The following is a 26,515-nucleotide window of genomic DNA, read 5'->3' as shown; positions in this document are numbered from 1 at the left end:
GGCTGATTTTTAAAGAAGTGGGTTAGAAATTGATCAAATAAATAATTAAAAATATTAGATTTATTTCCCACACCTTCTGCCAAAGGAACACAGGGTGGCAAACATATCGATACGAATACAATTTAAACTTCTTCTTCTTCTTCTTTTTTAAAAAGACAACCCACTTTAAAATAACCTTCTAAAAACAGTTCAAACAATCTTCTTAAAAATGTTTTGAATTCCTGATAAATTAACAAACACATTGTGTGAGAGTCACTTATTGCCTCTGTTGTTGATTTCAGTGTTTGCCACCTTCCCACAGTTATTTGGAACGCCAGATAGCCCTTGGCTTAGGTGCATGACTTCTAGTCATCTGTTTTCTAAGAAAAGTGGGGATTGTGATTTTCACCTCATCTTTTTATTGCTTGCTGTAATATCGGGTGAAGTGGAAAATAAACAAAAGTCATTGCTCTGAAGCTTTTTAACTTAAAAGATCAGATCAACTTGGAATGGTTGAAAGCAATAACACTCATCTATTCCTTTTGATCCTGTGGTCTTGGATATCCATTATAAAACCATCAATACAGTTCAAAGGTTATTAGGAAGGTGTATATTATCTGGGGAATGTCCAAATGATACCTTTGCTCTCTTTTTTCCTCTAGCATTTCCCCACTTGCTTAGGCCAGGACTTTGATTCCATAAATGGGCACAATTTGCATCATCCGCAGTGAAGTTAAAACTGATTAAATCATAACATTAAAAGAAGTCAGAAAATCTGTATGCTGCTGAGAGCCTAGATTTGATTGGGTGGCCACCTTTTTGCAATATTACCACACCACTAAGTACTAAGTTTGCCTCAGGCTGTTTCCTTCTATATAATGTTTAAGAGAAATATTAGATCTACAGACATTTATACACTTGCAACTTAGAAAATATAAAATGCTATCACATCTCTGCAGGAAAGCAAGATCTTAAGTCTTAATCTCCCAGGCAACTATTCACAAATGTATTGCATCTACATCTGCTAGAAATGAACTCTCAAAATATGCCCATGCAACATTTCAATAGTATAACAGGAAGGACCACATGGGGTCTTGGCATGCCAAGTTCTGTAAGTTCTATAGAGAGATTCATGGCTGTTTCAGAATTTGATCTGGGGTCTCCTCGATCCTCATCATATCACACACCAGTGGCAGACCTACATTGAATTGTTATGGGGGGGGCCTTTACAATCAGCAATGAAGTCTGAGTAACCACTGTTACCTTCTTCAATTGAGTTGTTTACAACAACCTTTACAACATCTGTGCTACTGACTCTCAAACTTTGGGATTGTTTAAATGTATACAACAAAAAAATAATCCATTTGAGTTTTGCAACTCACATCGAGTCTACTAAACCCAATTTTTTAAAGCAATGTAAAGCATCAGTCACTTCTGGGGCCCTTTTGGGATTAGGGGCCCTGAAATTTATGCTGCATTAGTTTCATAATAGATCTGCCCCTGCATCACACTTGTTCTGTCAAAGTAACATTTAGATGATCAAGTAAATTCTTTAGGGAAATACATAATTGCAAACCCTTTGTGCTCCATTTTCAGTAAACGAAACTGAGGAAAAGGGAAATGAATTTTCACAAGAAAATAATTTGAACTTGAGATTCCGGAGTCAGGTTTACATTTTTTTTATTTATCCAGAATGCTGATATCCCACTTTGTAGCCCCACGAGGTTCTCAAACCAGCTTGCAAAAAGGTTCTTCAATAAAAAACCCATTCAGCGAATGTCCCTACAGATTATTTGGGGGATTATTCAGAGGGCGTTATCTGAGCTCATTCTTGATCTTCCTTAGTGTTGTCCTTCAGCTTCTACCTACTAGGTAGAAGAGGCCACTGATCATCTCAGATAGAGCTGGCCCTATCATTAGGCAGAGTGAGAAAGCAACCACATGCAACAGATGCTGAGGGGCAAGTTAGTGGACTTAGCTGTGTGTGCCATGAAGCCTCCACTGTGCCTCCTTAGCTAAACTTCTGCCTTCAGGTGCAATGGAGAACACCAGTGTCCAAGTAAGAGTCACTGGTCAGCTTTTGTATATGCCTTGGTGGGTTTGGGGGAATAGAATATAACATCTTGTCCTTTGCCTCAGGCAGAAAAATGTCTTGAGGTGGCCCTGATCTCTGAGGCAAGGGAGTGAGGCTGAGCAGCTGGATCTCTGTCAGACATGGGTCCCCTCTGAACTATGGTAGTACCATACCACTTTCAATAATCCTAGAATCTATAGTTTGTCAAAGGTGCTGATAGTTGTTAGAGGACTTCTGATTCTTCCCAGAGCTACAATTGCTAGTTTCCTAGGAAGAAAGAGTGACTGTTTACCCACTCTGGGAACTATAATTCTGTGAGGGGAATAGGGGGTCTCCTAACAACTCTCAGACCCTAAACAGACCACAGTTTCTAGAATTCTCTGAAGGAAGCCATGATTATTTAACTGTGACATCATAATTCTTTGAATGTACAGAATAGTGCAGATGATACCACAACAGAGTCAAGGTTTTCCTTGCTGGCAGGTTATCAACTTGACCTTGCCTTCTAGACATAAATAGTGTGTGTCCATGTAAAAATAGATATGAATTATTGGAATAAAAGATTGAAAAATCAACAGAAGTCTGCAACCAAATAAGCACACACCCCTTGTATATATCACCAATTGATTGCTTTCCCTTTTATCTTTTGGATAGCCTGGGTAACATGTGATTTGAATGCAATATTCCCTCAACTCCCACAGTGCAAACTTTACATGAGAGGAAGCATCTTTTCTTGGCTGTTTTCTGTGTTGAATTGTCGCTCGTGGCCTGCCTGGAGCAACATTTGTATCCCTAGAGCTCTGTTGCCTGTTTAATTTCCATCCACTGCCTAGCCTCTGGCTCTGCTGCTAATGTGCCCCAGAAGGCTTTGCTGCTGTCATTCCCGGCACATAGGATTGTGCAAGTAGGGCTATAGGATAGCAAACACTGTAAGCAGATAGTGTTGGGAGCTCTATATGGGCTACTGATTGGGTTGGAGACAAGACTAGGCACTGCTAGTGACTTGACCCTCAACAGGTAGCCACCGGCACCGATATTCTAACCTGTTCCCTTTGTCATTATTCTTCTCAGACTGAAAAGCAAATATTCTCTGCCTATTAATATTAGGCAGGTGTCTTCATTGCACTGTTTTTGATGCCTGCTAAAGCCGTTTTTGCTTAGTCAAACCTACTCATACATTTATTATGGACATTTGTATTTAAAACTATTGGTTTTCTCTAAATTTTGATAACTTTTATTATGCCGTCTGGTTTTTCAGTTTGATTTGATTGGTTTTCTCCTATGAAAATTTTGTTTTGTTTTATGCAAACCACTTAGACAGCTGGTTGCTGTTGTTGTTTTTTAAAGTGGTATTGAAAAACTTGATGAATAAACTTAACTTGTTCATAAACAATCTAGAGTTAGAGGAGTGAACAGTGAGGTGGCCAAGTTTGCTGATGATACGAAATTGTTCAGGGGCATTAAAACAAAAGAGAGAGCTCCAAAAGGACCTCATCAAACTAAGTGAATGGGTGGTGAAATGGCAACACAATTCAATGTAAACAAATGTAAATGCATGTTGGGGCAAAAAAGTCTTAATTTCAGAGAGGGTCTGAACTGGCAGTGACAGACAAGGAATGTCAGCCCAGTGTGCAGCAAGTGTGGAAAAGGCAAATTCCATGCTAAGGTTCATGAAGAAAGGAAAATAAAACTGTCGCTATCATAATGCCTTTATATAAACCTATGGTGCAATTTCATTTGGAACACTGTGAAGAGTTCTGGTCTCTGCAGCTCAAAAAGGATATTGTAGCATTGGAAAAGCTTCCCTATGTAAGGAAGTGTTTAATATTTGATATTTTGTCATGCTTTTATATTTGTTGGAAGCCACCCAGAGTGGCATTTATCTATCTATCTATCTATCTATCTATCTATCTATCTATCTATCTATCTGTTTTTCAACTTATACACCACCCTATACCCAGAGGTCTCAGGGTGGTTCACAACAAGACCACAACACATAAAATCAAACCAAAAGAAATAACCCAATAACACACATGCCCAAAGGCACATTCTAAAAGGGTGTTGGATGTCAATAAGATCAACAAAAGGGCTGGTTAAAAAGGATCGTTTTTGCCTGGCACCTAAAGGTGTATAATGAAGGCGCCAGGCGAACTTCCCTGGGGAGAGCATTCCATAGATGGGGAGCCACTGCAGAGAAGGCCCGTTCTGGTGTTGCCACCTTCCACACCTCTCGAGGAGGAGGCACACAAAGAAGGGCCTCTGAAGATGATCTCAGGGTCCGGGTATATGGAGAGAAGCAGTCCTTGAGGTATTGAGGTCCTGAGCCATTTAATGCTTTATAGGTCAAAACCAGAACTTTGAATTGGTTCCGGAAACTAATTGGTAGCTAGTGCACTTGGACCAGGATCGGTGTAATATGCTCAAACCATGTTGCTCTGGTGAGCAACCTGGCCTCTGAATTCTGCACTAACTGAAGTTTCTGAACTGTCTTCGTAGGCAGCCCTACGTATAACACATTGCAGTAATCTAACCTTGAAGTTACCAGTCAGATGGGCAGGGTACAAATAATAAAATTGTTGTTGTTGTTGTTAAGTCCACCAAAATGTTCAATGGGATGCAATGACTCCCCTCTGAAGAAAGGTTGGGACTTTTAGCTTAGAGAAAAGACAAGCATGAGAAGAAGTTATAGGTTTATAAAAATGCAGAAAGAGGATAGAGAAAAGTTTTTCTTCTTTTCTCATAACACTAGAGCTCATGGACACCCAATGAAGCTTAATGCTGAAAGATTCAGGACAGATAAAAGAAAGTACTTCTTCACGTAGTGCTTGGTTGAACTATGGACTTCACTCTCTTAGGAGGTAGTGATGACCACCAACCAAGATGACTCTAAAATAGGATTTGACAATTTGATGGAGGAGAGAACTATCAAAGAATATGTCATGATGGCTATGCTCTGCATCCACAGCCAGAGACAGCAATGCTTCTGAATAGCAGTTGCTGGAAACCACAGAAAGGGAAAGTGCTCTTGTACATGGATCCTGCTGGTGAGGTTCCCAGAAGTTGGCCACTGTGAGAACAGGATGCTGGACTAGATGGGCCATTGTTGAACATCTCACTCTTGTGTGGCTGAAATATAACCTGCTGTTCAAAGTATCCTATCCATTGCTTTTCCCACTCTGGTCCCTCCCATCACTGGTAGGCAGCCCCCAGAAGGATACCTTTGAGGGAATGTCAACTTTAGGTTTTAAAATGTTTCCTTATTCATTGAGGCTCCAAAAAGGTGTAAAGGTAAAGGGACCCCTGACCATTAGGTCCAGTCATGGCTGACTCTGGGGTTGCGGCGCTCATCTCGCTTTATTGGCCGAGGAAGCCAGCGTACAGCTTCCAGGTCATGTGGCCAGCATGACTAGGCCGCTTCTGGCAAACCAGAGCAGCACACGGAAACGCCGTTTACCTTCCCGCCAGAGCGGTACCTATTTATCTACTTGCACTTTGACGTGCTTTCGAACTGATAGGTTGGCAGGAGCAGGGACTGAACAACGGGAGCTCACCCCGTCGCAGGGATTCGAACCGCCGACCTTTTGATCAGCAAGTGCTAGGCTCTGTGGTTTAACCCACAGTGCCACCCGCGTCCCTCCTCCAACAAGGTGGGTAAGCTAAAAAAAGAAAGCAACATCAGCAGCACCTTGCACTGTATTCCGCATACTACAGCTGTCACGGGGGGTTTCTTAACAACTTGAGAATCAGCTTCCTGGGTCAGATCAAGGTCCATTTAACCAGGCACACTGTTCACAGCCCATTGAAAATGACAACATCCCCTAGTCGTTTGTCTGTAGTATTTGGTACACAAAGGCATTCTGCCTGTATGCATGAGGACTCTATTTAGGTACTTTGGCATTCTTGACATATCTCTCTCTAAAAGAAAATACCACTGTTCATCTGAGTGTTTTACAAGAGAACTCAGTTGCTCCATGGCAAATCAAAGCCTGGTTTAGAAAGTATAGTGTCCTCAGTAGGTGATAGTCTGAAGATGCTGATAGTCATTCTATGATCCACTGGAAAACTTTAATGAGATGTGCATATCCAGTCATTATGTTTCAATTTATCACGAAAGGTACAAATCCCTATCTTCTCTATTATGCCTTCTGCTTTTATGAGCAGGTACTGTAATTTTCCTGAAATTAAGGGGAATGTTCAAAGGAAGATGTGACTCAAACTGGAAACACCTAGATTTACCACCTCAGTATACTGATAATAAGTTTTCGTTATAATTTGTGCATTGCAAATTTCTAACAGAGGTCCTCAATAAAAATGCATGCCAACCTCTGAGGTTCCACTTTCCCTGAAACAGCTGGGTCTCCCATTTAAGCTAAGATCAGTCTTAGAGATTGTATAATTCACAACCCCCTCCGTTTAGTAAATCTTCACCTTGCTAAATCCTACGGTAAGCAGTTTCTTCAGATTAATCAAATGCGATTTCCTTTTATTAACTGATCCCCATGCTATTGAATGTAGCAAAGAGAGTCTGGAAACCTTCTGAGATAGGTAGGCACCAATAAGGAGAATGCTCAAACTACCCAAGACCTTATGCTCTTTGCAGTATTGATTGCCTAGCCTTGCAGAGGGAACATTTCCAATTCCCCCCATGCCAAATAATTAAAGTATAATATTTTACAGCCTGATAAAATTTACAGGGACCCTTGGCATGTAATTATAGTGCTTCTTTAAAAGAGACCCCATAAAAGATACATGATTAGAAAGTTAAGGATCTGGATAGAATTACAACAATGTGACAAATAATTTACAAGTGATAAACCATTGAAGGGTGGAGGAGAAAGTAGGACCACTTAAAATAACTGGCGATGAAGTCCTTCAATTAACGGAATGCTTTCGCCTCCATCTTCCTTTCTGTATAAGGCACAGTGGTTTTCAACAAAATAACTGTGCTTTTCAGAATATTCTGGGCATACTGTCCAACGGACAGCCAGTTTATGCTTGAATGCTAGCTAGAGTTACTGAAATTTGTTGTGTTGTGTGAACTGAGTGTACAATTTCCTGTGACTGCAGAATCTAGTTAAGAAGAAGATGGTTAATGGTGGGCAAGCTGTCTTTTAGGGAAGTTTTCTGCCCTTTCTGAGGGCAGAGGATAAATTTCAAAAGAAATACAAGCTTTCCTCTACAAACAATTTGAATAATGCCAGCCTAAGTACTTGTCATGAAATGTCTCTGATGCTGACGAAGAAAAAACCCATCATTTTTACTAAGAAATTGTTAAAGTCATGCAAGCAAAAAAACAACAACAAAAAACCCCTCACAAAAAAGTTTTTGTTCATGTTTTTATTTTGTTTTAATGTATCTGTAGGCTAGGTATTCCACACAGGTGTTGTGTAATATTTACGATAGCTGAGATCACAAATCAGAATCTACTTACACAAATTTGATCTGTCCCAAAATTTGAACAAGAAGAAAATTTATAGAATGCATATCCTGGAACAGCAGTAGGGATGGGGGAGGAATCTAAAGGCAAAGCTACCTAATTCTCACATTCTGAAACAAGGTATGGACTGAAACAAAGCCATCCTACTAAATTTGATCTTCTCCCAATTTTGGAATGCAGTTTTCCATCCAAGTGATGTGTAAAATAATAATAATCACATACTACGGTAAAGTGTGCATAAAAATGCATATATTAGTAAAACAAATGCATGAAAATGCATTATATTGGGAGAAATTTCTTTGCAAAAATGTATGCTTTAGGCAAAAGTTCATACCAAATTGTGCATATTGGGAGAGTTTCCAATATGAAAAAAGTTTGCAATACAAGAGTCTCCATTATGAAAAAACTTAATGTAAGGTTGCATAAATAAGAAACTGAGAGGAACTCAAATAGACACTTTCCCCCATCTCTAAGGCATGGAAGTTTGCCATGCATCTCACCCCTGCCCTTATACAATGGAAGAGCCCATTCATCCATCCCTAGCAAGCAGGTTCAGAAATTAAAATTGATGAGACATATCCCATCCATGCCTTTCATATATCTAGAGAAGGTTCAGGCCTCAAATCAGGTCTGTCATCCTTGCCCACCAGGCCCACGTCTACTAAAAATGGCATTAGCTGAATAACAGCTGTTTGCAAAATTGCATAATAACTTTGCTGAAATGTTCGTTGTTTGATTCTCTGAATGTAACTTCAGATTTCTTGAGGATATGGTGCGTAGAAATATTGCAACAACTGCATGAAGTCTCCATGAAAGGAAAGAGCTTCAAGTCATAACAGTTGGCCCTAATGATGATCTTAATAAGGGAGGGAATTGGTACTGTGACCACCAAAAACCTTTCTAATCCATTGCTGTCTACTTTGCTAGAGCTACACAGGAATCAAATCCTATTCCAACAGAAGAATAAAAATATGTGTAAGCAGACCTGTTGGCTCAAAAGGTACATTGCCATCACTTCTAGGATGCCACACACCCACATCCACAAAAAAACCCTTCTCTTTGGGCTCCATGTTAGTGCATTAATAGTAATCGCTTACATAACCCAGATCATGTTGTTTGTTTCCCCCACTGACCAGGCAACTGTTTCTGTGACTGTTAACCCTGGCATGGGAACAGCCAGAAGTAACTCAATGGGTGAGGTAGAGCTACTATGCTAGCTTCCCAGGAGGTGTCTCACTGTTGCTTGCCAAGAGGGGAGAAGCAGAAGGGAGACTGGTGTGGTGCAAATGTACTGGCAGAGCCAATCCTGCACTCATAGAGTTGCTTTTGCAACACACCAACCCTCATTTCACCTTGCATCTCCCATGTAATGGTGTTGGGATCAGCCTAAACTCAAGAATAAGAGACTTAGGTAAAGGTAAAGGGACCCCTGACAGTAGGTCCAGTCGTGACTGACTCTGGGGTTGCGGCGCTCATCTTGCTTTATCGGCCGAGGGAGCCGGCGTACAGTTTCCGGGTCATGTGGCCAGCATGACTAAGCCGCTTCTGGCGAACCAGACAGCGCATGGAAATGCCGTTTACCTTCCCGCTGGAGCTTTCAAACTGCTAGGTTGGCAGGAGCAGGGACCGAGCAACAGGAGCTCACCCCGTCGTGGGGATTCGAACTACTGACCTTCTGATCGGCAAGTCCTAGGCTCTGTGGTTTAACCCACAGCACCACCCACGTCAGACTTATTTCTGAATAAATTTAGATATGTACATAATTGCACCTTTTTTTTCAGAGCCAGCCCTCCTGTTAGGCAGAGTGAGGCAATGTCTGCAGGCAGCAGATGCTCAGAGCCCACTGGTCATTCCCCACTGCTGAAGATCAGAACTATCATATATCCTGAAAGCTAGCCTGATGCCCTCAGGTAAAATGGAGGATTCTATCCCATTGTCAGAATTGAAGTAACATTCAACTGCCAGTACAACCAGTACATTGAATTGCAGGTGGTGATGTCTTGCATTTTGCCTCAGGCAGCAAAATATCTTGAGCTGACCCTGATTCTTCTGATGTTGTACCACTTGTAGCATTCACAGTTCTGTGGTTATTATATTTATTAAATATTGTATCCAATCTAAGTCATGTATTGAGTAGACCCATAGGATTTTGTGGTCATCATGAACTTAAGTCCATGAATTTCAGTGGGTCAGCACTGAGGGGAACTTAGTTAGACATGACACTGATATTTATCCTTCAGTTGGGTAGTTTTCCATCTCAGTTCATTAATGCTTGTAGACGGAGGAAGGGGGTCTTTCACCATCTGTAGGTTTTGAAAACTTAAGACTGGAATAATCCTCCATATCTTTTTTCCCCCTACCTTCACAAACATGAATCCTGTGGGCGTAGTACCTTGTGAAGATGAAATGTAAGAATGAGTCAAAGGATTTAGTTGTCACTTGCAATATCAATCAGAACTGCCTTCTCTGTTGCCTGTGTGTAGTGGAGTAGATGAACACCATCCTGAGTATGTAGGCAGAGCCTCTTGGAAAGATGTCCCAAAGAAACATTTCTTCCCCCTTCCTGCATTCTAGCCCTAGGATTCTGATGTTGTAACCTTCTGCTGTGTTCTTATGGTTTGTTAAGTGGAAAATGCACATGTGTTGAAACAGCTGTATTGTTTGGGGCTCGGTCCTAAACACAGTGCAGCATCTGTAGGGCATGACGCACAGGTGTCAACTGAAGTGCATAAACCTCATGATTATGATATGGTGTTGAGTGTTGCCAAAGACGTCTGTTAGAATAAAGGTGTCTCGCGGCAGATTTGTGCACAGTTTGACATTCTCCAGCTGTACGCGTAAAGAAACGTTTACAGTCGGATTTTTATTCAAGTCCCTTAGCAGACAAAAACAGCATTTACCATGATCAAATTCTGTCCATTGGCCTTTGCATCTGAGAAGCCAAGTCATAACACAACTTACGTTTGGAGTCGTGGTTTTAGAGACGGTGATGCCTGTGCGTGGATTTGTTGAATGTGTGTAGATCAGTGCACACTGACCAATGCACAATTTTCACAGTAAGGCTCTGTTCTGATGGCATGAATAGTCATGACGACCGGTAAATTCTTATCTGCTGCAGCCTTCATCTGCCTTCACAGCCATTGTAACACACCCAGGGCCGTCTTACCCATAGGTGCTAGGGGTGCAGGGCACCCGGGCACTGGGCTCTCAGGAGCACCAGGTCAAGAGTCCAGGGCCCAAGAGTTGGGTCCGGGGAAGAGCCCGCCCATCAGTAGGAGTGCCGTGGTGGGCTCTTCTGCTGCAGGTGGCTCTACACAGCAAGTTCAGGGGCGATCGAGCCAGTGAGACACTGAGGCGGCTGGCTGGCTCCACCCTCCTGCACGCCTGGGACTGGGCAACATGGAGGGGGCACCGGACGGATCTTTGCACCCTGGCACCGCATATGCTTAAGACAGCTCTGAACATCCACCTGTTCTGCTGTTGAGGACTTCTTGAATCATTCTTTGTCTGGCTCCTTCCCTTTGACCTTACTGCCTTGGGTGACCCTGCTGGGATTATGAGATTCCTGATGGCTTCACTCACAAGGGTCTTAGGAACATGCAAGCCCACTCATCCCGACAAGGTGATGATCCAGCGAGTGTGTCGTGGTTTTAGCAACTATGGCAGGGCACAATTGAATTTTAGAGTGCCACCCCTCAGATAGCTTATTTCCCCCCTCCCCTCAAGACACAGAAAGAGAACTCATGCTCTCCCTCTCACACATCACTTTTCCAAGTAATCTGAGTAAAAGTTGGATCCAGTAGTATTAATCTAGCCTTAAAATCATATAGAGCTGAAAAAGGAAGTGAGAAAGATTGTCTCTCCCAACTTCTTCATTCAGTATGATGAACTATGAAAGGAGGGAAAGGCAACCATCTTGAATGCTTCATGGCCAAGGGAGCGTAGAAGAAGATGGAGCTCAGAGGCTTCACAGGTGCCAGAGGACAACCTTAAGGTTGCCATTGTGTACCACATTGGTGACTCTTGTATTAAAGCTTCTACGTTTCGATTCTCTCCTTCTCTAAGGATATCATTGGTGAAATAGATTAGATTGCCCACTGAGCTTCTTTGACTATTAGATCAGGGCTTTTTTTCAGCCAGAACTTGCCAGAACTCAGTTCCAGCACCCCTCAGATGGGCCCCACTGCCATTATAAGGTTTCAGCACTTATTTTTCTAGAAAAATTGTTGCTGTTGTTTAGTCGTTTAGTCATGTCTGACTCTTCATGACCCCATGAACCCCATGAATTAAAGGAATGTTTGGTTTATAAAGGGCTCACAAACCTTCAGAAGGAACCACAGAAAAGCAGCTCTTGAATTAATATATTTGTTCTAAGTTTTTTCCTATGATTCTCCCTTTGGGAATATTTTCTCACCAGGTACTCTGATGATCCCTCCTGATTAACTTCCTGTTGAAACCAAAACAAGGGTTTAGTTTGAATTAGAGATGGGATTAAGGCAGAACTTGGATCTTAACTTTCTTAGAAATGGTGAAATGCAAGTCTAAACTTGGTTCACACCTATTACCTTTATTGAACAGTTTGAAAAATGTTCTGGGAACCAAGCACTTGTGGAATACCAGGTGTATTGGATGATATCCCATGTTACTCATACTTAGAGTAGACGCGTTGAAATCAATGGGCGTAAGTGACTTAAGCACATTAATTTCAATGGGCCTACTCTAACATTGAATCTCACACATGAAATCATTTTATCTCTGGTGGCTGCAAACCAAGGGCACCAACTTGCTGCCCACATTGGGGGGGGTGCATCACATGATGCATCCCGCCCCCGCCACTGAGATGCAGCATTGACCGGGGAGAAGGAGGCAGCAGAACACGATGTGAGCTCCCTGCTCAGCTTCCTTCTCCATGCGGCATGAGCCAGGCAGGGGTGGGATGTGCAGAAGGAGATCTTTGCTCTCACTCGTTCCAGCCCCTTCCCAGCTCCTGGGTGGGGGCCAGGGTGTGTGGAGGGCACCCGGCAGTGGCGGAGAATGTCAGCCCCCTCAATATGGGGGCTGGGCCCCCTGATTCAAAATGGACATGAAGTCATGTCCATATGGCATGATGTGTGCAAAGGCTATGTGGGAAAATTCCCTCTGCCCTTGGCCAAAACTCATTCAATAGGGCTCCTGTCCACATAGTTATTCATTTAGCAGCCGAAGAACAGGAGCTTGGCTGTATAGTTCAAGCTTTGGTGGCTTTAGGAACTAGATTACTGCTAGCCGCTCTTTGTGAGGCTTCCATTTCTCTTGACCTAGAAGCTGAAGCACAGTTGCCAACAGGAGTGAGACCCTGTCAGCACACAGCACCATATTCAAGATGTTACTATTAGTATGTAAAGCACTTAACATATTGGGACCAGATTGCTTGTGAGATCGTCTTACCCCATATGTGCCCACTAACAGATCTGCAGAACTGGCATTGCCATTTGTGCCACATAATACTTGTTCCACAACTGTAAGAAATCAACCTTTAGAGAGCTAGTGTGGTGTAATGGTTAGAGTGCCAGACTAGGACCTGGGAGACCAGGGTTCAAATCCCAACTCAGCCATGAAGCTCACTGGGTAACCCTGGGCCAGTCACAGTCTCTCCGCCTAACCTACCTCACAGGGTTGTTGTAAGCATAAAATGGGGGGGTGGGGACCTTGTACACCACCTTGAGCTCCTTGGAGGAAAGGTGAGATATAAATGCAATAAAATAAGTGAAATAAACAAATAATGGAGTGGCAGTATTTACAATTTGAAACTGTCAGCCTGTTAACATAAGACAGGCTCATTTGCTGTACTCCACTGGCACCTGCCAAATACATTTTTGTTTAGGCAAACCTATCCACATGCACAGACGTTGACATGTTTGAATCTCCTCTCCTGTTAATTTTAATTAACTTCATATGTTTTTAATTGCTTTAGTTGCTTTAATTAATAGCACTAATCTTTCTATTAAATTGCCTAGAGGTTTCAGGACAATCACAGAGCACAGGGGTGAGATTCTGCCCAAGTGACATGTCAAGCCACCTCATTTTGCAGTAGCTGCAGCTATTGAGTCGTCTCTGAAGGCAGGATATAAATCAAAATCAACATAAATAACAAAAAGTGCTCAGCGGGCACAGAGGGCTTGGAAGCCAGGCGAGGCTTTGGATCCTTTGGGTCCACACCCGACCCGACCATAGTAGCCAGCTCCTAGGGGCTGAGGGGTCTTTGCCCCCCCAATAAAATATTTGAGGGGGCCGGGATCCCCCAAAGTTCATGGGCATTGCCATTCAAATGGTGTGCGTGCACTGCATCATGTGATCGATTATATGGTGCAGGGCTTACCTCTTGCCCCCCCATTTTTTATTCAAGTTGGCACCCCTGCACCCCACTTTTTAACTTTACTGACAACACAGTGCAAATGATGGTAGGGCTAGGTCTATGAAAGTTTCTGGAGCAACCAGAGAGAGGGGAACCTGACATCAATTTTTCCTCTCTCTGACATTGTCTCTCCCTTTCTCTGACCTCCAGGAGCAGATCCAAACTTTCCTCTGCCCTCTGGAATGCCCTCCCAGGGATCATAGAATTGCAGCCTAAACATGGCAATTTTACTCACCAGGAAGGTATGGAAGGAAAAACAGCCCCCCCCCTTTCCATTTAAAAGTATTACTGTTCCTGGGAGAATGAATGAAGATAAAATGTGGTGTTCCTCGCAGCTCCTCACACTGAGGTCATTCGGCCACAAATAGTTGAGGCAGCAGGTAGAGGGATTCTCAAGCAAGGGAGCAAACCCTTGAAAACACACAAGACAAGTTAAAAGTGAAGATGCTGCCCTTTGATGAAGGCTCTTTCCCTCACACACTTCCCGCCTAGCAAATATTCCTGTCTGCTGTGGTTTTTGTTTCACATGACTCCTCGAAGAGGAAACTGAGGACATTACTTAGAAGAAACAGAACAGCCATGTCCCCTCTGGGTGAATCATGTAACTTGGAAATGACCTTGTTCACAAGATTTTCCATTCACTGCAGATGATGTAAATGCAAAAGAAAGAAAAAAAGAAATAGAATGGGGAGAGAAAACTGTGGGATTTCATCTTGAGATTTCAGTCTTTCTTACAGCTGGACTTGGGTAAAGTTTTCCATTTTGGGGGCAGCTCAGATCATGGACTCAGACACGGGCTACCAACAGTTTGAGACCTGTCGGCACATTTGCAAGCTGGTCCCCTTCCACACACACACAACCATGCACACAACCACTTAACCCCCCACTTTCCTCACCTCACCAGCAATTGAATAAAATGTTTTTGTTGATTTTCTCCAAGCATAACTTTGGGGGGGAATGGGTTATCTTCTTAGAGACTGCAGCTGAGGAGGCAAGATTTAGTCTTCCTGCCCCAACTGCAATCTGCAAAAGGTCACCACCGCTCCCCACAACAGTTGGCACTGAAAGATGGCTTTAAAAGAGGATTATATCAATTTGTAATGGATAAGGCTATCAACATTTTGACCTAACATTTTGACCTACCCCATCACTTGACCTACTTCCTGTTGGCCAGTTGGCCAACTTCCTGTTTGTGAACCCCTTTCTTTTCTTGATTTCCCTTTGGCTCAAGAGAAAGCAAGAGCAGAGGTGGCTTTAATGGATGGCATGTTCCATTTGGCAGCGATGAAGACATGCCAAGGGAATCCTTGCAGCAAAGTATGTTTCTGAGCACAATTCAAAGTGTTGGTGTTCACCTTTAAAGCCCTAAACGGTCTCGGTCCAGTATACTTGAAGGAGTGTCTCCACCCCCATCACTCTGCCCGGACACTGAGGTCCAGTGCCAAGGACCTTCTGGCAGTTCTGGCAGTTCCCTCACTGCGAGAAGCAAAGCTACAGGGAACCAGGCAGAGGGCACCCGCCCTGTGGAACACCCTCCCATCAGATGTCAAAGAGATAAACAACTACCTGACATTTAGAAAACATCTGAAGGCAGCCCTGTTCATGGAAGTTTTTAATGTGTGACATTTTGATGTATTTTTAAACTTTGTTGGAAGCCACCCAGAGTAGCTGGGGAGACCCAGCCAGATGGGTGGGGTACAAATAATAAATTATTATTATTATTATTATTATTATTATTATTATTATTATTACTACGTCTCAGTGGAAGTTTCATGAGAGAAGGAGCATCATGGATACAAGGCCTCAGCACACAATGAAAGGCCAGTTTGCACTCCTGTCCCTCCCCAGAGGTCCAGCCCATGATTTCCAGTAATAGGGGAAGGGCCATAGCTCAGTGGTACAGCATCTGCTTCGCCTGCAGAAGTTCCCATCTTCAATCCCATGAGTCCTCAAGCTGGGCCAAGAATTAACCCTGCATGAAATGCTGGAGAGCTGCTACCAGCCAGCATGGACAATACCAGGCTTGACAGTCCAATGGGCTCACTCAGGATAAAGCAGCCTCCTAGGTTTCTTTTATGCCAAGAGGACTGAGGCTTAGGCCAACAAAAACAATCTAAAAGTTATACAAGCATCTTCATTGGTGCCGAAAATCCAATTGTGGAAGAAAGAACCCCTTACATTCGAGTTCCTGCCTTTGTTTAGCTTGGTTTCAGTGGTTCACTTAGCTGCTGTGACTCAATTTCTGTATATATAAAAAAGCCCGTAACTTCCAAGAACAGTGGGAGTCTCATAGCTGGCACCCAACCAGGTCTAAAGTGCCAGCCATGGCCAAGACACTCTCTTTATGGCTTATTATACTCAGTTGCACATGGGTGGGCCAGACGGGGGCAGACATTTTTTCCTCTGTCTTTAATTCATTTGATATTTGTTATTATTATATAACTTTGTTTTGGGTTTCCAGCATTGCTGGCATTCAGCTAAGTCACAGCAGTCCACGGATAGGCAAAGGAGTGTATTATTGGCTTGTGTGCTTCATTTGTGTTCTGGTTTTTCAACTTCTCTTTTATTATAAGAGCTCCACTGTGAGTGAGAGAGATGGGACTGAACCAAATTTACATGTTTTCAGCTGATCTTGTTATTTTAATTGCACTAATTTACTGCTTTGCTGTAGGCTGCCCGGGGATGAAGGGAGGATAGAAATTTAATCAATCAATTAATCAAGTATCCATGGGGGGGATTGGTTCAATCTGCACCGCCCTGCCATTGAAACTGGCACATCGCCTGTTACAACTGCTCTGTTCCCTCTCCAAAAAAAGAGGAAGTCTTTTTTCACTGTGCATACACTAAAATCCATTTTAAATCCACTGTGCATGCCCTAAAAATCAAGGTGAATTCTCATTTTGTCCTCTTCCTTACCAAATATCAAGCCAGATTGCTCGAATGTAGTAGTAGAGTTTACAATATAGCTGCTAGAGGGCCATGAACACACATCTTGACTCTAGCCACCTACTGTGCTGGTAGTCATTAATTGCAGATGTTTGGGGGAAATCACAGATTTCAGGACAGTCCCTGGCTGAACAAATTCTACCTAGCCTTGCGTATTTTAGTCTCCTGTCTTCCCTCCAGGACCTTGCCCAATTCCTTCCTCTCTGGTTCCTGTTTTTAACTTCCTGGATGGTCCAGCTGGTTGTATGCTTTGCTATTCTGGTTTCCTTGTTCTGATTCTTCTTTTGAATCAGCAACTGCATCCACGTTGTTTATCTAGTCCTGGAGTCTGGCTGCTTCTGAACTCATCTCAGAGTGCCCTTTGTGCTTGTTGCTCTGCTTTCATGGTTCTTGACTCTAACTTCCATTGATCAGTTTGTGCACTTCACTTAACCCCGTGGAAATCAAATCCTGCAAATACTTTTGCTGAGCTTTTACATGACACTAGCCCACATGCAACAGGGGGAATCAAGGGGCCAGCAAAGGGATGGCAGAAAGATATGCAAAACTCTATTCAACATAGGTTGAATAGCATTGAGGGCTGATGGGAGTTATAGTCCAAAACATTCTTTGTGTGTCCCCTGCAGGGGGTTGGACTCGATGGCCCTTGTGGTCTCTTCCAACTCTATGATTCTATGATTCTATGATACATAAGAGGCCAAGAGTGTGGCAATATGAGAATGGGCCTTTTCTGTGGTGGTTCCCTATCTGTGGAATGCTCTCCCCAGAAAGGTTTGCCTGGAGTCTTCATTAAATACAGTAGTACCTCGGGTTAAGTACTTTATTCGTTCCAGAGCTCCGTTCTTAACCTGAAACTGTTCTTAACCTGAAGCACCACTTTAGCTAATGGGGCCTCCTGCTGCCGCCGCACTGCCGGAGCACAATTTCTGTTCTCATCCTGAAGCAAAGTTCTTAACCTGAAGCACTATTTCTGGATAAAAAAAATCCTTCCAGTAGCACCTTAAAGACCAACTAAGTTAGTTCTTGGTATGAGCTTTTTTTATTTTGACTATGGCAGACCAACATGGCTACCTATCTGTCACTATTTCTGGGTTAGCGGAGTCTGTAACCTGAAGCGTATGTAACCCAAGGTACCACTGTATCTTCAAGTGCCAGGCAAACCCATTCCTTTTCTCCCAGGCCTTTGGCTGATTAAACAATTTATGGCCTTTTAATCTGTGGGTATGTGGGTATTATTGTTTTGTTTGTTATTATGTTATGTATTTTTGTGTTTTTATATTGTTAACCGCCCTGGGCAGTATAGAAATTTAATCAATAAGTCAATCTGGAGGGCACTAGGTTGGGGTAGACTGAGACTCCCAAATTATGGATAAAGAAGAAGAAGAGTTTGGATTTGATATCCCACTTTGAGGAGTCTCAAAGCGGCTAACATTCTCCTTTCCCTTCCTCCCCCACAACAAACACTCTGTGAGGTGAGTGGGGCTGAGAGACTTCAAGAAGTGTGACTGGCCCAAGGTCGCCCAGCAGCTGCATGTGGAGGAGCAGAGACGCGAACCCGGTTCCCCAGATTATGAGTCTACCACTCTTAACCACTACACCACCCTGGCTCTCATAAAGGTGCCAAGTATGTTGTTAACAGATATAGAGGTCTCCAGGGATAATGAAGATACCTATTAGCAAAATTATATTTTAAAGACACAGATAGTAACAAGAAGGGTGAAACATCAGTTATAGACTTCATTTATTTGCATTGTGTAACAGTTGCCATTCTTTCCCATTTGAATGCAGGTAATTTGTAGATTCTTATTCATCAGTATTTTATAAAGGTGTTTGTTGGCTGGAGTTCCACTAAAAATCAAAGATAATCGCCCCTTTGCTTGGTGGAGCCTTTCAGGGCCAATTCATGCCCGATGCATGCCCTACAAAGATGCAGCTTTTATGGAGGAAATCAAATGCACATGTGTCTATTTCAGGTTAAGCACACTTGGATGAGAAGCCATGTTTAGCAGCAAATTCCCAAAGCATGTACATGTGGCAAATACACTCATAACACATGTGACTTGATGCCGTTTCCTACATGAACATGATGTTGAGATTTCCATTCCACATTACGGAGCAGACATGGAACTGTTGCATGTCACATGTCTGTTTACATTCCAGCACAGTCTGCTGGGAACTTCTGCTGTGTATAGCTTTTGCTTTTCTCTACCTTTCTAAGAAAACAAAGAGAGAGACGACATGTTTCTTTGTCCTGATTTATGATTAATAAATCCGTATTTGCAGTATTCTTTCACAAGCCTCCCGCCTATTCTGTGTGTGCAGTTCACTCTGCTTATACAGTGTGCCCTGGTTTTGAAGCCCGGGTTGCTGATTTACATTGGACCGGAGGCCAATGGGACTTCGCAGCAGGGCAGCTGGAAGGAGTTGGCCCAGCTGGGGCTAGCCAGCTGGCCTTGTGGCCCTCTGCATGCCGACACGTGATACCCATGTTAAAAATTTGTCATTTGTGATGCTGCACCAGCTTCAAATTCAAGGACATACTTTTCACCCATGCCAGGCATGTTTATGTGTACATGTTTGTGTACAAAAGCCTCTTACATACCTCATTCATATATTCTGCATGAATATCTACAATTGTATCTCAAAAGTACCGAGTTCTTTTTATTTAGAAAACAAAACAGAAAGATGAATCAATTAGATTAACACAATTTGCAATTAACTGTTAAAAGTTAGTTTTTTAGTTGGTTTCTCCCTCTTCCCTTAAAATCCTATGGTGTGATGCCTAGCTACTATTTAGGTCCAGCTGTTGCACATGACAATCTAAGCTGCATGGGCATAACATTAGGAGGTCACTGTGGTCAAAAAAGGGGGGGGGGATCACAGCCATAACCACACCCTGCTGCTATGTTCCTCCTTCTCTTTTGCTGACAGTCGAAGCTGACTGACTGCACATGACTCTCTCTCTCTTACCCCCACCCGCCATTGGTTTCTGGTGTTGCACAATCGAAACCCATTGCATGGCCCAAACCTGTCACTTGTGGTAACAGAGCCTCGGTGTGGAGGAGAAGAAAAAAAAGCATGTGTTTCCCCTTTTCCTCCCATTACATTTGGAAAGAGTGCCGAGACAGGCAGCCCTCGTGTGTCGTGTCCCCACACGAGTTATACACTGTCACTGGCATAGTTAAAGGCAATTTGCTAAAATAAGAGGCCTCAAAGTGGCTTTGATTTTGCATCCTGGGCGTGAGCAGCTAAGCAAAAAAAGATGTGCATCTTTGGGTGCTAAAGTGAGATGATTTGTATGTTTTTAATATATTGGCGAGGAAATGAAATGTCTCTTTGGAGGGGAGAAAGGAAATCTTCTCATTGCAAAGCAAACCAACAGTCGCGCTTCTGAGGAAGAAACACCAACTCACATCTCTCTGCTAACTCACTCCTAACGGGTTCATTAACTACTACTAAATAATGATATAAAACATATGGGTGCACAGGTGGCCGCTCAACAAATACCAAATGAATTCAACATGATCACCATTAACACAATTAATACCCAGCCAGTCTACAATGATGGAACTATTAAAATTAAGCACCACTCTAGTTCCCTCGGTCCCGTGGCAATTTTACAATGGAAACCAACAAAAGGCAAGAATTAACTTTTTTTATTACAGTTATTTTATTTACTTACAGGCAGTTATTTAGTCTTTCATATGCCCTCCCTCACATGCAGCCTTGATGAGAAGGAACTGAAACAATTTCCACCAAAGAAATCAATTGAGGGATAGCAATAAAGGATTTTAAAAAAAATGTTTGGAGTTAAGAGTCTATTTTCACCAAAAAAAGAGAGCCCCCAAAAACAATTTCCAGCAAATTTGGGGGTTGGCTTTGAGGGCCTTCTGGATTACACATATGGCTATAAAAAGCAATGAATAGATAAGATTGTCATAACTGCTCATTTTATCATCTTCTCTATAAGTTCATTGTGCATTCTGAATAGTCCCATAAGGAGACAGGGGATTGCTGCTTGATCAATATTGTGTTCCAGCTTTCCCATGTCTCATGTCATGGCATTCTTTCACAGCATCACTTGATGCGTAGAAATTATCTATAGAGACAGGTCTTTTGTTGTTGTTTAGTCGTTTAGTCGTGTCCGACTCTTCGTGACCCCATGGACCAGAGCACGAATTATATAAATTCCACTGCCTCCTGCAGTTTGGTCAAACTCATGCTGGTAGCTTTGAGAACACTGTCCAACCATTTCGTCCTCTGTCGCCCCCTTCTCCTTGTGCCCTCCATCTTTCCCAACATCAGGGTCTTTTCCAGGGAGTCTTCTCTTCTCATGAGGTGGCCAAAGTATTGGAGCCTCAGCTTCAGGATCTGTCCTTCCAGTGAGCACTCAGGGCTGATTTCCTTAAGAATGGATAGGTTTGATCTTCTTGCAGTCCATGGGACTCTCAAGAGTCTCCTCCAGCACCAGAATTCAAAAGCATCAATTCTTCGGCAATCAGCCTTCTTTATGGTCCAGCTCTCACTTCCATACATCACTACTGGGAAAACCATAGCTTTAACTATATGGACCTTTGTTGGCAAGGTGATGCTTTTTAAGATGCTGCCTAGATTTCTTTAAAAGCAGAGACATCACCTTGCCAACAAAGGTCCGTATAGTTAAAGCTATGGTTTTCCCAGAGACAGGACTAGGGTTGCCCTACTTCAAAAAGTAAAAACCAGGACACCCCACAGGTTTTTGACTTTTTTAAAGACAAACTCCAAAGTTGTTGACTAGGCAGCCTTAGTCAGGGCCCTCGGTCCAATTCAAATTAATTGTGAAACCATGGCTGTGACAGATTCTCCGAGGCAAGCAAATTGCACAGTTTACCTATGTGATACCTGAGGATGTATTTCGGTTCATCTCTCCTGAAACTCCTGTCAGTCAGCTTCATCAGATGACTCTGAGTTCCTGTATTATGAGAATGGGAAAGTGTCTCCCAATCCTATCCTGTCGCCCCTTACTCACTGTTTTTTTTTCCTAAGTATAAATCCCCAAATGTTATAACTGTTCCTCATCATTGTTCCAGCATTCTTATCATTTGGGGATCCCTTTTCTGCACCTTTCCCAGCAGTGACCACACCTATATCCCAAGTGTTTACACACTATTCCTAGTGCCTAATGGTATCATGCTATTGGCAATTACGTTTTATTTTGGCTATTTATTTTTAGAAACTCTGGCCCATCTTTTTTTAATTATATGGCACAGGAGTACCATTTTAGAATTATTTAAAGCTTTTTCACAGATGCTATAATTTATGGCCTTATCAGTTTGTACTGTGTTTTACATATTTTTATATAAATTATATATTATTATAATTTTGCATTAAAAGTAAAAATTTAATGTATCATTAAAGATGCTATGAATTAATTATGCACTAAAGTGAAATATTTATTTTATCTATTAGATATGTTAACAGCTTTCCAGTGTGTGTGCATCTGTATTCTTATAAATCTTTTTTAAAAAACAAAGAATACCCCACCCCATTAGTTCCCTCCTGACGCCCTTAAGGTAAGGTTCCAAGAGCTCAGTGTGTGACTGATGAAGATAATAATAATAAAACTGATGAAGTTAATAATAATAATAATAATAATAATAATAATAATAATAATAATAATGTCATAGAAAAAGTGAAAGCACAAGAAGGATGCAAGAGAAAAAGGAATTGATGGCAGGTCATGAAAGGATCACCACCCACTTATTCCAGTTTCCCCAATATTGCATGTATGTCATTTTCCAAATGAAAACTATGGAATTGTACATAATTAGTCTTTTACACTTATGTTGTGCTAAACAGCATCCATATTTTTAGTCTTGCATTTATTTATTTATTTCCTTCCTGTCTTCCTTTTAAACAGCCTTTCAGTCCTATTCCCAGGACATATTCCTACTTTACGAAGAAAAAAATAAAACTTATTATTATTATTATTATTTTACAGAAGTAAAACAATCCAAAAATGCTTCTTAATCACTTCTCACTTTTTCCATTTCTCAATCGCTAACCAAATATCCATGTTACTCAGAGGCAACTCATAAATTGCTTCCTTTTTGCTTCCTTCCTTCCTTCAAATCTTGTGTAATGGGTGAAGCACTGGGGCATGGCCTTACATTAAGATCCCAGATGACACCCCCACATACACAGAACTTGCCTGACATATTTACATGCCCTTGGACACTTTAAGAAACTTCATCAAAGCAAAATGTGTGCCGTGATCAAGGGGCATAGCGAGGAAAGCCGTGACAATTCATATAGAAAACTCATTGCATTTTGTCTACGAGAATGTAACGTAGGCCAGCTTAAGTGGGCCCTAGGCCAACCTTAGACAACTTGGTGCCCCCAGATGTTTCAGCCTAAAAGTCCCAACAACAACAGCTGTGCCACCTTGGATGGATGAGAGTTATACTCCAAAACATCTAGAAGGCAACAGTTTGGCAAAGGCTGCTGCAGACAATGTAAAAATTCAAAAATTGTAGGATGGAGCTTTCACACGCAAAGAAAATTCACTTCTGAGATTCAGTTAGGTAATGCCAGGAATGAGACACAAGTGAAAAGAATGTGGAAAGGCGTGGAAGGGGAACAGAGGATAAATACCAGCTCAGCAGCCCAGAGTGCAGCGGAGTTATCTGAAATACTTTGTGAATCAAGACATCAGTAAGTCAATGTGTGCTAACAGCCAATAAGCCAGAAAGAAACCATGGTGTACTTAGCTTTCCTCACCAGCTCTAGTTGCAGATCTGATCATTTGTCCCAGTATCAGAAGGGGTGATCAGAAGCATTAAACTATGGACATGGAAGAGTCCATTCCATTCCAAGTTATCGTGATTTTAATAGATACTTATGCAAGTGATCATTGTGATACCAAAGTGGACCAACAGAACCAACAGGAGCTTGCTATGACAGCTGGTGTGAGTGATTTTATCCTCAAAATGTCTGAGGGTTGAGCTGCAAGCTCAAACCATTATATGGACACTTCACCACATTTCAAACACTGCCCAGATGCACTTCAACCACCTACATTCACAGTCGGAATCATGTAACTGGGCCCATCTTACATTGCGTCTGATGTTGGCTGCTTCTGTAGTATCTATCAGTCCAGAGAGCGGATCAATTTTGCAAGAACCTCTGAGGCAAGAAGGGTCTTTAGGAGCATCATTGCTTTGTTGAGAAGAGGGAAGTGAGGCTATGCACTGCTGGATAAAAATAATTGACTTGAGCAAGTTGTGGTCCGCTCACGTGTCAGACTGAAGAGGAAATAGAGGATATTACTTAGGAGAGGTAAAGAATTGCAGTGTCCATGTAGAATGAATCATGTAACTTCAGAATGGCCTGTTGTGCGTGGGAAGAAACTTATCTATTCATTCAATGAAATGATTTTTTAAAAAAATAATAAAAAAATACACTCACATGCTTACTTTTTCCATTACTTAGGCATATGGAGAATTTGAAGAGCAAGTTCAATCCTCTGTGTGATTGTAATGTGATTAGCCTTAGCTTTCCCTCAGCTGGTATGGCAGACATCCTATCTGGCTGCAGTGCAGAGGGAAAGAAGGGAAGCAGAACCAGTCCATCAGCTTAACTGAAAGACTAGGCGCCTTTGGTTCTTCTTTTCCCATATCTGTCACCTAGAAGTGGGCATTTCATCAGGCTACCCAAACTGTTTCCATTTCAGCTGGTCATTAAAACAGCTGCAGATTGGATCCAGATTTACAGTACCATCCAAAACTGAGAGCTGCTCAGATGAGAGAGTCTGGATTTGGCTGATCCTGGACTTTCCTGGGTATCCAGGAAAATAAGATATCCAGGTCAATGTATGTATGGAGTAGCCAGGCCTGTGAAAGATTTTAAGGGCAGGGCAGAGTGGAGGCAGAGAGTTTAGTCACATATTCCTGCCTTTCATTTGTCTCTGTCTGTACATTCCTCATCAAACATGGTAAATCTGCCTCCCAGGTATGAGGCAGGGAGGGAGTAAATTGGCTGCCCCAGGTTGGAGGTGGGATAGGAGAATATTTTTTATTTGAATTCTGAGGAGGTATAATATTTTGCCTAGTCGTTCTGAGGGGTACGGGTGGCTATGTCACTGTGAATGTTGCAGATTGAATAGCCGGATGTAGTTTTAATAGGTTTTTTATTTCATTATTAAGGTATTTGATTTCTGTTTTGTACATCATTTTGAGATTTTTTTGGGTTGCATTTGATTCCAGTCTTGTACATCACCTTGAGATACTTTTGAACACAAAGCAGTTTAAGAAATTTTACAAATAAATAAACAAAACACAAGGAAAGGCTGCCAAATTTTTACATAGTCCATGGACAGCAGCTTGATCTTCAGGAATGAGTGCATGATTATAATTATCTCCATGAAACACTTCACTTCTTCCTGCTGATCAAGCTAGTTTCAAAGGCACAGTGATGTGGGGCAGGTGAAAAGTTGGCAACCTTACATCTGCGCTGCGGAACTCTGAAGCACAGTTCATCATTGTGTCCCCATGTCCTTTAATCTTGTTCTGGTTGAGGGTTTATCAAACACAGATAAGAATTTAAACTCCTTTTTTTCATACATACATTTCAAAGGCATTTCCTCTAAAGGAAGATGAAGCTCTTCAACCTTTTTCCTCTTTTTTAGTTAGGAAAAAAAAGTTCTCCCCATAAAGAAAACTTGCGAGGTCTGCATCTTTTCTCCCCTAAACAACTTCCTTTATGCAATGGTAGAAACATATGTTGTACAGCTTTCTTTCATGCCAAGATGTTAACTCTTCTCTCCCCCTGCCTGCCCTGATTGGTTTGTTAGGCAGATGGTGTTAAGAGATGGTGGAACAGCAGGAACTAAGCATAGCTTGATCTGGAGTGGAGCTTGCTGGTTGTCAAGGAGATAGAAGGCAAAGACAAACTGGGTGAAGAGGCCTAGGCCTAGGCCCTCTACGTATCCCCCGGGTGCAGACCTGCTGGCACAGTTGGCCCTGCCCCAGGGAGGTCTTGCACAGAAGCCTGCCTACAACTGGCCATCTGCTGGGCCACTGTGAGAACTTGAAGCACTGCTAGATGAGCCATTGGCCTGATCCAACAAAAGGCTTTTAAAGAGTCCTTCTGAGTTTCTTTTAGCGATTCCCTATGGTTTAGCTGCTCATCCCATATCCACCAGGAGCCTGACATTCCATACTGTGGAATCAATTCTGTAGAACTTCATCCCAGCTAAGATCAGATGGACTCACACCCAACTGAACTTTTGGAATACCTTTCTATTTCAAGAGTCATTTAAAACAAGGTCGTGTGTTTTTTTGTTGTTTTTTTTAAATGATTAATTCAAATGATCTTTCTCCACTATATTTTCCCCACTATATTTTGGGGGGGGCATTTTTTATTGTACACTGCATAGTGATTAAGTGGTGTAATAGATAGTTGGAATAAATAAATAAATAATGACTTCATTTAATTCATGTAGATTTGGAAAGCACTTTGGAATGCTGAGAGATGAGCGAAATGAGTCAAATTAAAGCTGCTTATGCTACTGCCGTTCTCAAGAAAGCTGGAAATAAGATCAGATGTATCTGTACATCCACTGTAAGTGTCTCCGTTATGGAAGGATTTTGTTGCATGTCTTGAAAAGCTTTTGACCATTCTTCCTTTTAGGTGTTGCCCAGACTGT

The sequence above is a fragment of the Podarcis liolepis genome (assembly GCF_965112155.1).
Source record: "Podarcis liolepis genome assembly, chromosome: 6".
NCBI classification, from domain to species: Eukaryota; Metazoa; Chordata; class Lepidosauria; order Squamata; family Lacertidae; genus Podarcis; species Podarcis liolepis.
The sequence above is the reverse complement of the archived record's forward strand: the minus strand, read 5'-3'. Positions refer to the sequence as shown.